General features: G+C 43.4%; 1 non-coding gene across 1 annotated transcript; it reads left to right on the plus strand.

Moving 5' to 3' along the window:
• Window positions 1-13,748: 13,748 nt before the first annotated feature.
• On the plus strand, window positions 13,749-13,822 carry TRNAV-AAC. The gene has a single exon. It is a non-coding gene; the product is annotated as a tRNA-Val (tRNA).
• Window positions 13,823-14,183: the final 361 nt, after the last annotated feature.

Here is a 14,183-nt window from a genome sequence, read left to right on the forward strand (position 1 = left end):
GGCGGGTGAAGCTACCAAGCCCATAAAAACTGGCGACACCATGCCTCGTGGCCTCTCTCGCTCCCTCGTCTTAGGAGTCGGCCCACAGTCTGTCTGTGGAGTGTGTATCTACTTTTACTTTAACCTGAGCACCCAACCCCCACACCTCGTGGCCTTTCTCTAACCTTCTGGAACAGCCTACACTCTATGCAGTATGTATCTCTCTAAATAAATCTAACTTTCTCAACTGTGGCTTGCTCTTGAATTCTTTCCTGCGCGAAACCAAGGACCCACACTTGGCGGGGCACGTCCCAGAGACTCAGCCGAGACCCTGAACACGGCCCTCCTCATGCCCCACATTCGTTTTTCCTGTATCACGTGTACGCACTGGCAGAAGGTAAAAGGGCAGGAGGAGAGAGAGCAGAGGACTTTCTTCTACCTCTCCCTCCCAGCCTGGGCACAGCGTTTCTGGCAACAACCATACTCTCCATGGCTTGCCCTGAAGCTATAATAGGGAAGAACAAATCTGACTCCCTATGAGATCTGTTCCTTTAGCTCTAACCTTGTGCTCTGTTTCCTGTGCTTAGTCACACTGGTTCTGCATCTTTTATAAAAGAATGTTGTCTAGAGCCTGAAATATACAGGCTAGCCCATTCTCAAGGCTCTGACCTTTAAGGGTATAACACTTTTCCATTCGTATAGAGATAGAAAGTTGCAGAACAGAGAATAACATTTGTCTTGTTGGAGAGGTTTACAGGAACAGCATGACCTGACCCACGTGGATTGCTGCAAGAACAAAAGAGTCTGACATCAAGAAATGTGCACCAACCACAGGTTTATGGCTACATTCAGGGTTATGTCTATGTTCAGGGTTAGGGCAAGGTTCAGTGTTAGGCCCAGGTGCAGGGTTAGGCTAGGTGCAGGGTTAGGGCTACGTGCATTTTTAGGGTTTGTTTAAGGGTTAGGGTTAGTTGCCAGTGTATGGTTAGGTGCAGGGTTAAGGCTATGCGCATTGCTAGGGCTAGGTTCAGGGTCACTGCTAGTTTCAGGGTTAGGGCTAGGAGCAGGGTTACGGCTAGGTGCAGGGTTAGGACTAGGTTCATGGCTTGGGCTATGTGCAGAGTTAGTGCTATGTTCAGGGTTAGGTCTAGTTTCAGGTTTAAGGCTAGGTTCATTGTTAGTGTTATGTACAGGGTTATGGCTAGGTTCAAGTATAGAGCTATTAGAAAAAAAAAAAGAAAAGAAATGTGCACCAACCAACCACACCCCTCCCCTGGGGCTGGAAACCTGAGAACTACATTTCCTTAAATCCTTTGCCAGCAGGTTCTGAATTATTGTCTATTAACAAGAGGCACTCACTGTGAGACTCAGAAGGCAGAAGGAAAACACACTATTCCTTCTGCTGTGCAGTGGCCTCAGGGCCTTTCCACCCAGAGACACCCACCTTGGTGCTGTAGCAACTGTGACCACTGTCAGGGATTGGTTTCTTACAGTTGCAGATTGGGAAGATAGTAGGAACTTCTGGATTCTGAAAGCTGGCAGGAACCTGAGTGCTGTCAGTCATCTTCTGTTGGGGTGTGTGTGTGTGTGTGTGTGTGTGTGTGTGTGTGTCCGTCCCAATGGTTTTTAAAGCATGTATTCCCTGTCCTAAATCATATCCTACCTAAAATAACCAGAGTACTTCACTTTCTTGACCAACTCTTGACTAATACAATAATTAGAAGGAAATAAAAAACTTGAATGTATAATGATTATTTTTCATTTATTTTTTCTATAGTCAAAGATTCATTTTGAGATTGTCAATTTTATTAGCATGGTATTCTTTAAAAATTTTTAAATTCTTTCTGTATTTATGATATACTGGACTAAATATTTTATTTATTTGTTTATTCATTTTTTTTAAAAATTGGGCTTGCCAGAGGTTTTGTTTTTATTTTTAGAATCAGTTCTTTGACTTGTATACCGTTAGAAGTGTATTTAGCTGCATGCATCAGAAAATGCAACTAAGAGTGGCTTCAAGAAATAGGCATTCACTTTTCTAACACAATAATGAGCTCAGAGTTAGATAGTTGCTAGCCTCGTTCAACTACTCAATAGTGCTGTGAGGGATCTAGACTCATTCTGTTGTTTCAATTCACTATCCCTAGCCACGGGCTTCCCTTCTCACGTTTGTGACTTCGTGGTTACAAGATGGTTATTCTGTCAGATATCAGGGGTATATTCAGGGTATAAAATGTGGCCAGGGAAGGGGAAGAGGGAAAGCACTAAATCAGCTCTGACAGTACCCCTTTCTACCATTAAAGCAAGAGTGCTTCAAGAAGCCCCGTCAATAGTCCTCCATTGATACCTTGTTGATAAGATTTACTTTACATGGCCACTCCTACCTATAAGGAGTCCTGCAAAGTTAACTTAATTCACTTCCCAGCTTCTATAGAAGATAAGAGAAAATAAAGTTAGGATTGGAAACAGTAAGAAAATCAACCTACAGTCTCCACCATATATATCAATTTCATGTTGTTTGTTTCTGGTTCTTTTTTATTTATCTTGCTGTTTATTTTCTAAGTTATTGAGTCAAAGAAGGAAGTTTATCTATTTTATTCTGTTGCTGTTAAACAATGAGATTATTTTATGCTGTGAATTTGCCTATGAGGATAGCTTTGACAACATCCCGTGAGTTGATATACTGTGTTCTCACTGCAATTTTCTAAACGATCTACAATTGAACCATTAATTTCCTCTCTTAATGACAGTTTTTTAGGAGAGTGTTTTTCATTTCCATGAAGTTGAGGGCTTTATCCTTAAACCTTTTTCTTATTTAGATTTATTGAATTTTAGGGAGAGAATGTAGTCATTACAATTTCTACTTTTTGAGATTGATTGAACTTTTTTGTGGTCTAGTATAAGATCATTTTTTGTAAATGTTTCTCAAACATTTTAATAAAAGGTATATTTTTGTTTATAATATTATTATTATAACACATATGTATTGTTCAAATTCTGCATAGCCCCAGGTTTGGAGGGAGGGTTGTTCTAATTTGTCTGCAGAAGTCACCCTCCAAATTATACAACTATGTTTCCTCTTATGTTTGTAATCCTAGCCTCTCTGTGCCTCAGTATCCCTGTCTCTAAAATGGGAGAAATAGTATTTCCTACTTCATAGAGTTGCTGAGAGGGTTAAATGATTTAATTTTATGTGAAATGTTTACAGCAGTGCCTTGCATGTGGTCAGCAATCAGTAATTGTTGCTAAAGTAATCAAACAAGGACCGAGGTGGCTCTGATGACTTGGTAGCCTCTGTGAGAAAACCGAACCCTCAGCCAGAGTCAATGCCTATAAATGCCTCAATAGTAACAACAACAAATCACAAAGAGCCAGAGTCTTTCCCAAGTAATGCAACTACTGGAGCTATCAATCAATCAATTTCCCTGTTTTGCTTTGCATCTTCTCTAAAAACCTTGCCCCTAGCTCCCCTAGCTCCTGCCAGGGGATCAGTTCTAACTACTTCTGGTATAGAATTGCCCAATTCCAATCGACTTTTGCTCAAATAATCTCTAAAAATTTTTAATATGCCTCAGTTTATCTTTTAACAAAATTAACTACTATTATTATCATTATTACTTTCAGTCTAACTGACTTGCTCTGTTTCTTTTGGGGGGGAGGGTAGGTAATTAGGATTATTTATTTTTATATTATTTTTTAACGGAGGTACTGAGGATTGAACCCAGGACCTCATGCAGGCTAAGCATGCACTCTACCGCTGCTTGCTCTGTTTCTAATATCAGAGCAAGGGTAGGACAGGATCTTCATTCTCAGGCCAATTCCATTGGCATCGAAGTTGGTGTTAATTAGTCCCAGATTCTGGCAGCAGTATGTCAGTCCTAGTCTGCAGTTTTTTTAAATACATGTTTGACATTTTCTCTGTTTCACAGACTTTTATTGGGAGGTTGGAAGAGGTTGTGTCAAGAGATACTTACCCAGCCACCTTTTAAACCAGAACACTTGTAACTAATTTTTAAAATAAACTGCTTCAATGAGATTCAAGTTGGGTGGAGATTGAGGCTATAATTCAATTGCCATAAAAGAAACAGCCATTAAGGGCACTTTTCAGCTCTGGCTAGGCACTTTCTTAATGGCCTCAAAAGGCTTTGGTGAAATATTTCAGAGAATCGTTTTGTTCTTATCAGCAGTTCATTTGAGAATTTAGTGCCTTTTTTTTTCACATGTCATGAATTTCAACACTATCTTTCTGAATTGTATCTGATCTACTCTCTAAAACCAATCACAGAATCATCTTTAAAATAGCATCCTTGCCTCAATGAGAGCTCCCTTTTTAAAACAGTAAGTCTGACAGGCATCATGCATTTTAAATTGAACATAGACTGCAAAGCAGCCCTTATTCATTAGTCCAACTGACCTTGGAATAACCCAGACCAGAGAAGAATAAGACCATAAATCGAAGAAGACTCTAGTCCTGGCTGGGGCTTGGTGAGCCTATCAACCCAGGAGTGCAGACAGCAATCATGCATGACATGGGAATTTTACGTTTGCACATGCAGTCAAACTCCTCTAATGGAAAGAGCACGTGAGTAGGGGTCAGGAGACAGGAGTTGTAGTCCTGATTTCAAAACGTACTGACTGTGTCACTTAACTTTCAGAGCCTCCATTCTCTTGCTTATAAAATGAGGATAACATCCTAGGCCATACCTCCTTCAAGACTATCTTTTCCTGCCCTCAGGGAACTCATGCTTAGTGGAGGGACAGCAGGGAAAATGGTGGAGTCTCGAGCTTTGGAAATTTAGGATTTGAATAACGGCTCCACCCACTTATTAACTGTGCAACTTTGAGCAAATTATTTGTGTTCCTGGTGCCTCGGTTTCCTCATCTATAAAACGAGGGGGTGATAATAGTATCTATGTCATAGGCCGTTTTGAAGATTAAATGAAATAATTTACATCAAGCTCTTAGCCCAGTTCCTGGCATAAGGAAAGCACTCAGTAAATGGCATTAATACTCCAGTGTGACTGGCTCTCTTTGGGCAGCCTTTGATTTGTCCCCTAAGCCAACCATGAGGCCAGACTTGGTAGTTTGCCCCAGACTCCTGATACCTCCCCTTCCCCACAAAAAGACCAGCTCCAAAGGATTGACATGCTCATTTTCATGGAGGGTCAGAGGAAGGGGTAAAAGAATAACAATGACTGAACTATACTGATCCTCAGTATGTTTTAGGTACGATGCTGAATACTTCTTGTGAATGATCTCATTTCATTCCATTCAATACAACAACATTTAAGCCAACTTTGTCTCAACTATTGTAATTTTTTCTGTAGAGCCTTTTCCCTTTAGAGAAAGAACTACTTTCTGAGGAGTCTATTCTGCCTTCTTTTTCCCAAGGAACTGAAAATTCCCTTTATTGCCCCAAGCAGTACAATTTTCCCAGCAAGTTGCACACCCCATTCAGGAAAACCAAGGCAAGGTAGCCAGATTGACTGCCTCCTCCCTAATTCATGCTGTTAGGGACACTTCAGTTCATCCCACAATGCCTGCTATTGGCGGGCTAGGTCCAGTGGTCCTCATCACCCCCACACAGTCAGGAAGAATGTCTAGATTTCAGTCTTGTTCCCCATTTATTTCCTGTGCCTGACATTTAGGAGGTCATCCATAAGTATTTATGGAAGGACAAATGTATGATCAAACCAACATTACAGAGGTCAGAATGAACTAGTGTTTAACAAAAGAGCAGTAATGTGCTGTAGGGAACAGACTGAGAGGATTTGGGAAAGCTGCATGAAGAAGACAGAATGTGACCTTGAAAGCTGAGCAGAATTTTAATAGGCAGAGACTAGGGACAAGAACATCTCAAATAAAGGGAGCTGTGTAATAGCACAGATATAAAAGAGCGTATGGTTTGTTCGGCGCAGAGAAATCATATGAACAGTCTGTGATGTGGAGGTTCAGAGCCTGAACCCCAGACACGCCTGAAACCTCAGGGTGGCCAGAGAAAGCATCGCCAGAGACGGCGCTGGGAAGCTTGTGGGAGCCGGCTCAAAGGGAGAGACCTGAGCATCTTGTGCAGAACTTTGCTTCATTCTCAGGCAGTGGGGGAAATGTACCACTGAGAGGTCCGGAGGAGACTGGCTTGCTCAGATGTGTCCTTTAAAAAGATGACGCTACTGAGGAGGGATTAGGGGGTGGGCAGAGACTGGGGACAAGGACAGCCAGACAAGGAGGGCAGTGCACACAGGTAAGCACTTCCCTCCACGGGTTTTCAAGGCCATTTCCTCAAGGAAAGTTAGTCTGGAGTTCTGCTCCCAATAGATCTGAGCATCTGTTTGTTATATGAAAGAAATAGGGTTTGTCCTCCATGTTCTTTGTAAATATTTCAAGCCGAAGGTCATAGAGAGGAAGCTAATTAACAAAGAAAACATACCATGGATATTAAATCTTCTAATCAAAGCTAACAAGTCTGCTCTAATTGGGGTGGGGTGGGGTGAGTATATTCATAAATCCAAGGTCTGAGAAAAGAAAAAAAGAAGGAAAAAAGCCCTTTCAGATCCTGGCAGCCTCTCCGGCGCTCTCTTCAGAGCTGCCACTTGTTCCTAGCAGGTGCTTCTGTTATCAACTCTTTGATAGTCTCGAGTACATTCCTAGAATGTGCACAATTCCAAACAATGAAGCATCTCTCTTACTCCGTGGTACCAACTTCTCCTTCTGAAGCCATAGCCACCACCATCACCATCATGTGTCTGCTCATAGCCTCCATCTGGTTTCCCTCCATAATCACTTTTTATTTACCGCTGTGCTACACCAATTTCAGCCTCTGGTTAATTCTGATATCATATAATCACTATAAAATTTCCCCCTACTCCCGCTACAGTCTTAAAAATGAGTTCATGCCCATTCCAATCTGTGTTATAAAGGCATCAGGACTGTAGGGTAGGACTGTTGGTAGGAATGTAAATTGGTGTAGCCAATATGGAAAACAGTATGGAAATTCCTTTTAAAAAACTAAAACTAGAATTACCATATGATCAGCAATCCCATTCCTGAGCATACATCCAGAAAAGAAGAAAATTCTAGTTCAATAAGAAACATGTACCTCAATATTCACTGCAGCATTATTTACAATAGCCAAGACATGGAAGCAACCTAAATGTTCATAGATAGATGACTGGATAAAGAAGTTGTGGTATATTTATACAATGGAATACTACTTGGCCATAAAAAAGAATAAAATAAGGCCATTTGCAGCAACAGGGATGGACTTAGAGATCATCATACTAGGTGAAGTAAGTCAGAGAAAGACAAATATCATACATATCATGTATATCTGGAATCTAAAAAAATGATACAAATTGACTTTTTTAAGAAACAATAATAGACTCATAGACAGAAAACAAACTAATGGTTACCAAAGTGGAAATGTGGGGAGAGGGATAAATTAAGAGTTTGAGATGAACAGATACACACTATGATACATAAAATTAGCAACATGTACTGACTGTACAGCACAGGGAACTATAATCAATATCTTTTAATAACCTACATTGGAAAAAAATTTGAAAAAGAATATATATATGTGTGTGTGCATATATATATGACCGAAACACTTCTCTGTACACGTGAAACATATTAAATGAACTATATACTTTAATTTTTAAAATTTTAATAAGTAAATAACATTTAAAAAAAAGACTGGAGGGTAGGAGTTAATCAACATTAAGACACAAAATAGAAATGGTGCCTAAGACAATTTGAGATTGGTTGGGTATGGAGGTAAAAAATCAGGAAACATGATGATTTATATTTTTTAGCTGAGGCATTGGAAAGACGGCGATTTCTCAGTACTAGAAATAGTACTGAGATTTGAGTGCTATTGTTTACTATTTAGCCAGAAAACCACGGTCTACCACAATCCTTTCCTAAACCATAGCCTCCTACTATGAAGTGTGTGAAAGAACACAGACATACATAGACACACACAAACAGCAAATAAAAGAACTGGCTAAAGCAGGTAAAGCAGTCTGCCCAATTTTCTTGCTCCTTCCTCCCTCAAAGTCCATACTCAGGTTTCAACTCTTGCCACACTGATCATATGGTTGAAAGAAGCCAAAAAGAGACTGAGAGAGTAGAAGACAGCCAGGCTGGTTGCTGGCCCTTATCACTTTAGACACATAGAAGGAAGAGACAGTTAAGACACAGACGGTCAGATCTGCTTAGCTGGAGAAAGCCCTGGGTCAGCAAACTAGTTTCACTCCACAAAGAAAGAAAAACAATAAAGAAAGTCCCACCAATGCCTTTTAAAGTAGGATTTGGCATACTATGGAGTATGGGTCAAATACGGCCCATTGCTTGTTTTCACATGACTCACAAACTTAGAATGATTTCTACATTTTTAAACGGTTGGAAAAAAACTGAAAGAAGGGTGATATTTCATGACAAGTGAAAATTACATAAAATTTGAATTTTAATGTCCATACATCAATTTTTATTGGAACGCTTTGATTGCCATTCATTTACCTATTGCCAGTGACTGCTTTTAGCTTCAACAGAGAAGATACAGACCATGAAGCCTAAGGTAGTTACTACCTGGCCCTTTACAGAGAAAGTCTGCCAGCCCCCGTTCTAAAGCATAGTGATTCTATCCAAATAAACAGGGCCTGATTAGATTTTAAAAATCTGACCCATTCAGATCAATTTCTCCTCTCTGGGAGAAGCAAGGAAGAGCGTGGAAAGAGGAGAGAGGAGCTTTGTCTTCCTTCCTTTAAAGGAAATTGTGTACTAGGGTTGGAACACAGGAGGAGGAACAAGTTTTGAGGAGGCAGACGGCATATTTAGTTTGAGGTGTCTGGGGGACACCCAGGAGGTGGATGGACTTCTCAGCTTGCCTCTCAGGAAGCAGAGTTGGAGATACGGACTTGGAGACTTGTCTACGGAGGAAGCAGTGATGCCACGGGTCAGCTCTCCCGGGGAGAACAGGGATGGCCAAGAAGAGAACTGCCTAGGGCTGCCAGGGAGGCTATTTACTACCTGCTAAGTCTGGCAACCTTACTGGGGACAGAATTTTGAAATTTGAAGTTGGAATAGAAAAGGAAGGGCCAACAAAAGAAACAGAAAAGGAAAAGTAAGAGGAGCAGGAGGAAAATCCTAAAAGCTCCTAAAAGGCTATTTGTCACCTTGTAGGGTGCAGCTTAATTGGAATAATGGAGGCAGGAGCCAGTAGACTGAAAAGAGTGAGAAATGATGAATATGGATTCTCATTTCCAGAAATTTACTTGTGCTGCAAAGGACCAAAAGATGGCAGGGTGAGGGGAGATGTTGGGTTAATGGCTCAGTTTGGGGTAATAGGGGCCATGTGAGCCTGTCTTTTGGTGAAGGTAAGAAGACAGTGGGAAGTAGCTGAAGATGTGATGAGATGAACCAGGAATAGTCACCTAGACCAAAGAGAGGATGGAATCTCTGTTTTTCTGTAACCTATTACAAGGCCAGAGCCCCCACTCCTGCACTCACAGTTAGTGCCCAGCCCCTCACAGATGCATCAGTCAACTCTGTGGACGATGCCTGTATCCTCAGGTCAGATCTGGCCTCTCATTCAGCCTTGTATCTCTTTGACCTGTTCTAGCCTCGTGAAAGTTGGGGACTTAAGATTGGACCCACTCAGCCTGGGAGTGGACCAACATAAAAATGTAACCACAACCCCCTGTTGGGTACCTGAAAGCTCAGGTTCTCCCCGAGGGGCCCCTCCCTCTCTCATGCACATCATGAAGTTGCCCAATCTGAAACACGTAGGTCCAGTGGCAAAAGCAGCCCAGGGAGAGGCAGGCCCAACATTTCCTTAGAAACAATCTGATGCGGCTGAAACCCCTCTTTACATCATCCTCTTTTTGTTGGGAACCTATAATTTCATTCATAACTTTAGGAAGATAATTACACCATGCTAGCGAGAGACAACTTGAAGAATAACTGTTTATTTTCAAAGGAGATATATTTCATGCACTGGCTGCATAATGGGGTCAGGGACATAGCAAGCTGTCACCATGTTTTCTATGTCATTTTAGCTGACTGGCAGGGTCCTACATGGGAAATGGAAAATCTCTATGATAGATCATATAATATCCTTGGCCTTGCTCAGAAGCCATATTTTGGAGGCAGGATTTGTAAGTATCTCCATATTTACAAGTTTTTCATTTGTCAAACAGTGTCAGTCTTGCTTCTGCTCTACCTTCAGACTCTGCCCCACCCCAGGTGCCAGCACAGCCCCCCACCTGATGGGTCTCAAAAGAAATTAATAGGATTATAATTGTTGAGCACCTGGGATGATCCCCATGTTGTTTTTCACTGCAGATCAGATCCAGGACCTAGAAGCAACCCCCTCAATGTACAGAGGCTTTTAAGACACTGAGAATATTATATACAATAAAGCCATATAAATAATGAATTTAAGATTTAGACCAGAAAATACAGGAACTAGCATAATATTACTAGCTAACATTTACTGAGGGCTGACTCTGGGCCTGCTACAGATCTAAACCATTTACTTGATTACTCAATGAATCCTTGCAAAAAAGTATGAGGTAGACAAGACCATGATCTATTTTGTAAATGAGGAAATTATGGAACTAGCCCAAAAGTCACTCAGACAGAATTCAAACTCAGAGAGTGTGAATCCGGGGTATAAGCGCTTTATCAGGAGGTGTGTTTCTCCCTGTAGCGTAGCATTCTGTGGTGTGCTGCCTAGATCTCGCACCTCCAGGACTGAAACATTCATTTCCCCAGCTGAAGGGGGTGTCAGGCCTCATGAAAGTTGTACCACCCATCCAATGATGAGTCCCTGTTGGAGTATAAAGGCCCAGCCCCTTGCCCCAGTTCAAGACAACTCTGAGGCTCCCTCCAGGGTGCAGTGCTCTCCAAGAACCAGCTGAGACTTTGCTGTGAATGCACTGCAGTTCCCCTTCTGATCTGCCCAGTCCTGCTTCCTCTCCTCCCCAACAGGTCCTACTAACAGAAGACACCCCAATACACTTCCTGCGCACGATCTCCGTCTCAGTGTCTGCTTCCCCCAAGAACCTGGTCTGCAACACCCTCTTAGACGTGATTCAGCAGAAAACTCAAAACACAGATAGGACTATACACTGTTATTAAAGGGACTTTGCCAATTTACCCCTGAGCATTCTGACAGCCAAAGAAAAGATGGACACATGAAAAGAATTGAACCAAAAATCCAAGGGCAATCTTATATGCCTACATGCAGAGCCTGGGAAATCTAGAGGATGCGAAAACTAAGAGGCTTACCCCTGCTTTCCTGGGGGATCCAGGAGAGGTTGCTGCCTTCAGATCTCTTGAACTTCTACAAATTGTCCAGCATCCCAGTTACATTTGTACATGTGACCTCTGAGCTGGCTTCAGGTACTTACTTAGAGGGAGATAGATTTGCATATTTCCAAGGGAACTTCCGAAGTGAGGGAGGCCAAGGGAGCAAAACGGGACGTAGCATCCCTGCAGAGAATTCTGGGCATCTGGGCAGCAATAGGGAACAGGAATCCAGTTTTCCTGCAAGAAGGGGCTTCAGAGGTTGAGGGGTGGCCCTGCCTTCTTCCTGCTCTGGCAATGAGAGACAGCCCGAGTCACAGGAGCATCTGAAGACGCCAGGGGTTAGCTCACACCAGCACAGGGCGCTTGGCGTGCACTTGCCTTTGGTAGGGCTGGGAGAGAAAGCACCATGTGAGCTGTACCCTCCCCATGTACAGACACACACACACACAAACACACACACACACACACACACACACACACACACTTCGGCTTAACAGTCACAATAACCTTTACCTCCTCTGCCTCATTTAGCATCTGTCTCCATGTTGCTTCCTACCATTAATGACTTGCCGAAAAAGTGAAAGGCATAAGTAAAAAACTGTGTGTGCTTTGCATGCTTGTGTGTATGTGTGTGTGTCTTTCACGTGCTGTTCTCTCTGCCTGTAACACCTGCTGAATCAGTCGAGGTCCCGACAGGAAACAGATGGCCTACTCAAAATTGTATAATTCCAGGAGGGTCTACATGCAGGGGGCCCTTGACAAAGCTGTGGGTGCAGGGGAAGCACAGGGGATTCATGCCCGGGGTGTCCTACCCTTAGGCCCAAAGCGACAAGTGATGGGGGGGCGGTTACTGGAAGCAGCTCATCCCACACACTTGTGGGCCCAGGAAAAGAACACTTGGAGGCCTCCCAAACCACATGTCTAAATATTTGAAAGTCATAACTCAAATGAACAAACTGCTACATGAAATATATTCTATCTGTTGACCTTAGCAAATAAATCTTTATAACAACCAGGAAGATTGGGTTTGAATTGAGAAGTCTCTCACTGCTCGGAGTTCTGTGTAGGAACAACACGGCAGAAGGGAAACATCTGGACACCCTTCTCTTCCCACCTCTACCTCTGCTTATAACCACAAGTGACCTCATGCATACAGCTGGGCACCTCATGCAACCCCCAGAACCTGCCACCCACGCATCACACACCCTTTGGCCAAGCCCTGAGTCCTAGGGCTGAGAAGGCTGGCGGTGCACAGGGGTGTGGGCACACAAAACGGAGGGGCAGGTGCAGGCGGCAGGGGCGGGGCCTCTTACACCATGGGCAGGGGTGCAGCCGGAGGAGGACCCCAGCGCTAAAGCACACTGTCCACGGTGTCCATGGCAGGGGCTTGCACTCAAGGATCAAAGGGAAGCACTGCTAGAGAAAGAGAGAATTTCCTTAAAGGACTGAGCCATTCCCCACCTCCCCAAGACAATTCCACAGGGAAGAAGACAGTTAAGTGACCCCTGAGCCCCGATCTCACGCTCCTTCCTCTGATTCCCTAGGGAGGGAGGGCTCCCCAACAGAAAGCCCGAGGGGGCAGGGAAGTTAGGGAAGTACTCCCAGGTAATCAGCCTCCAGAGCACAAAGCAGGATGGAGAAGGCTGGAGAGTGGGTCTGGAAGACATCTAGCTCTCTGTCCTCCTCATTTCCTCTAGTTAACTTCTGCTCAAGCTTTCAATGCCAGCTCAAGTGTCAATCTCTCAAGGAAATCCTACCTGACCTCCAGAGCTAAGCAAGTCTCTCTTTTAGGCGGCCCATGCTTCCTTGTCTTCGTCCTCCACGGCATTCACTAAAGTTTCTAACTGGGATCTGTGTGGTTATTTTATTAATGGCAGTATCCCTACCAGACCACGAGCCCCACAAGGGCAGGGGCTGGATCTGTTTAGGTGGTGGCTGTATCTACTGCCTGGCATTGTTCCTGCTATACTATTTATGGTCCTCTCCGCTATGCTGGGGTCAGGGAGAGCTACGTTCAAGGGAAGGCAGAGAGCATACGTGACAGTAAGTGACACACACATGCACACACACACATATACATACACATACACACATGGATACAGATGCACACACATACTCAGGCATGCACGAATGCACGGGACTTGGAAGTGAGTCTTTGAGGGTTGAAATTCAGATTCCCATACAACTGATCAGAATCATCATCAGCTTAAATGACTCCCAGACCCCAGAGAAGCACTGAGGAACAGTATGGCCACATCTAGAGAAGGTGAGCACGAGTCGAGAGACTGGGCAGCCACAGAAGCAGAGAGAGAAGAAGCGCTTTCCAAACAGCATCCAGAGGACATGGTGCCCAGCCCGGTGGGGTAAGTGCCCAAGCCACTGGACAGGCTTGTCATCACTAGGGGAACGAGAGCATCAGTTTTCCAGGGTCTGATGCTAGTAACATTTCCTATTCATAGGGAGGTGTATAGCTCAGTGGTAGAGCACGTGCCTAACAAGCACAAGGTCCTGGGTTCAATCCCCAGTACCTCCATTAAAAAACAAACAAAACAAAAAAACATTTCCTATTCATAACTCCCTCATTCTGTTCTCATACTCACAAGCCCCCATTGATAACTTGGCTCCTAAGGAGCTGGCTGGCCAGGTCCACACAATGACGGATTCGACCGTCAGGAGTACCGCTCCTTAGAAATTAGTGAAAGTGTTCGGATTTTATTCCCACTTCTTAGAGATTTTGTTAGCCTGGGCGGGCATTCCCAAATGTGATCACCTCTGGAAAGCTGATAAGTGTAGATTGATCCCAGGCTGCGTGAACTCACAGGACAATACCCAACAGAGAACCACCTCCACCAACCCAGACATGAAAAGTTTTCTCTTTTGTGAAATAGAAATAA

Source organism: Camelus ferus, chromosome 10 (genome assembly GCF_009834535.1).
Source record: "Camelus ferus isolate YT-003-E chromosome 10, BCGSAC_Cfer_1.0, whole genome shotgun sequence".
NCBI lineage: Eukaryota > Metazoa > Chordata > Mammalia > Artiodactyla > Camelidae > Camelus > Camelus ferus.